The sequence below is a fragment of the Danio aesculapii genome, chromosome 12 (genome assembly GCF_903798145.1).
Source record: "Danio aesculapii chromosome 12, fDanAes4.1, whole genome shotgun sequence".
Lineage (NCBI taxonomy): Eukaryota > Metazoa > Chordata > Actinopteri > Cypriniformes > Danionidae > Danio > Danio aesculapii.
Window position 1 is genome coordinate 51,290,607 of NC_079446.1, and position 2,500 is coordinate 51,293,106.

Below are 2,500 nucleotides of genomic sequence, written 5' to 3' on the forward strand. Positions count from 1 at the left end.
GTGTTTTCTCCCTCAGGATGATCATCAGTCCAGCAGAAACACACTGAAGAACAGCTGATCTGAGAACAGCTGATCTGACTGAAACTAACTGAAGGTGATTGTTACTGTGTTCCTCACCGTATTCACTGTCTGGTGCAGGAATGGTTTGAGCTTTTATTGTTGATGTGGTGTGTGTGTGTGTGTGTGTGTGTGCGTGCTTGAGCTGATGATAGAGTACTGAGAGCAGTGTTTCTGGTGTAATAAAGCATCAGTCCAGCAGGCGGCGCTGCACACCAACACAACTGAGCAGATGATCCACTGCTGATGATGGAGACGATGATGATGATGATGATCTGCTCATCCTGCGTCTGCAGAGATTCTGCCGTTTCTGTTCTTCCCTCCACAGACTGACAGGTGAACAAGAGCAGGTGTATCTCTTCTGTAAACTCTGTGTGTGTGTGTTTGATTCTAACACTGAAAGCTCAGATAATAATAATAATCATACATCATATGAAGAGATGAGTGTGACTCTGGAGCACACAGCAGTGATGAAGGTCCAGTTTAATAACATGACAGCTGAATAATGATCTTCCACTGGTGTGTGGTGTGTTAGGATGGACAGTGTTTGGCTGAGATACTGCACAACTCCTCCAAAATCTGCAATTTGAGGCTACAAAAGTGAAAATACAGAGAAAATCCCCTTTAAAGTTGTGCAAATAATTTAGCACTGCAGATGACTGATCCCAGTTCAGCTGATTAGTCCATTCAACAGCTGATTGATCAAGTTGATAGGATATGACACTTACAGCATGGATCTTTACTTATAACTCTAGTGATGTTCAGCATTATACAGCAAATATCTATAATTTTGACCAACACTGAGCAAATGTTCCCAGATATCTGTCAGTAGCCTCACACAGAGCAATATTCTCTATAGAGGATATATATATATATAAATCTGGCTGTTTTCACTATATAACTTTAACCATATAAAGTGTTTTCAGTGACGGTAATGCTGAAACTGTAAATGTTACTGCAGAAACTCTCTTCATGCAGGAGGCAGACATATGGAGGATCGAGCATTTCTAAATCTTACAGGTAACAGTTTCTAAATAATCAGAAGACATTTCTGCCGACATATGATGCAGTGGCACGTCAGGGCGTCCTGAGTTCGGGTCCCGGCTCGAGGACATTTATCTACACCCCCCCCCCCTCCTCTCTCTCTCTCTCTCTCTCTCTCTCAACTTCGCTTCCTGTCTCACTGCTGTCCTATCTAATCAGCAGTGAAACAGTGGGATATTCAATCATCATTAGCATCATGTGTTGAACAATAAAGCAATTATATGCTGCATATATATAGAGAGAGAGAGATCTTTATGGCAACGCTACCAATCCCTCTTGGTGTGTATTCTGTGTTTTGTATATGTGTGTGTGTCATGAAGATATTAAGACTCAAACACTAACAGTTGTGTTGTGATGTTCAGAAATAGAGTAGAGTTGTGTGCTAATAATGTGGATCTGTCCTGCAGACGATAAACCCTCCTGCTGAGTTTAATTACTACACACACACACACACACACACACACCGGAAAGAGGCGATGAGAGCCGATGAACCCCGAGCGAGAGCCGCCGGTGGGCCAGCTGGACACATGACCATCTGATTACAGCGCCCAGAGTCATAATTAATATATTTATCAAATTAATTAGTGAGAGAAGCTGAGCAGAACACTGCAGACGGGCTATATGTTCAGATCAGTTCATGTTTATACAGCTCTTCTACACTCTAGATTGTGCCACTTAACAAAGCTCTAGTAAAGTCCAGAGTTCAGAGTCCAGTTCAGTTCAGTGTGGTTTAATCTTCACTGCTGAGAGTCCAAACACTGAAGAGCAAATCCAACCATGCGCAGAAACACAAGTCCTGATCCGAGCAAACCCCTGGAGACAGTGGAGGAACACACTTCACCAATTGACCAAAGTGAAGGAGAGAAACCAGGCTCAGTTGGACACCACCATCTCTCCTCTGGCCAAACTTCCTGTAGAGCTGCAGTCTAGGCGTCGGAGGCTGGAGAGTGCTGGACGTCCATCATGGAGAAGCTGCAGGTGGGAGAGGTCACCGGCTGGTGTTCAGGCTGACCCTTCAGGATCAATGCGGAGACTCGTCTGTCACTGGGGTCTTACAGGAATCAGTCTCATGTTCTCCACTCCTCCATGACCACCACAGCAGCTGCTCAGGATACGGCCTGGTCCAGGATTACGAGACCTCTGGATCGTCTCTTCACAGGTCTTGGATCGCATCAATGGTGCTGCATAAATTCTGAGGGCCTCTGGATGAGCATCCCCAGGTGGAGATGGAGAATAAAGAACAGAGACGGAGAGAAGCTGCACTGAACATTCTTCAGAACGTCTTCATAAGTGTCCAACAGGAGACAGAAACTCCAGCAGCTTTAGTGAATATTACTGATGACAGAGCTGAGCTATTTGGTGTGTCCTGTCCCTTTAAGAGTGGCCTGTGTCAGTGCTG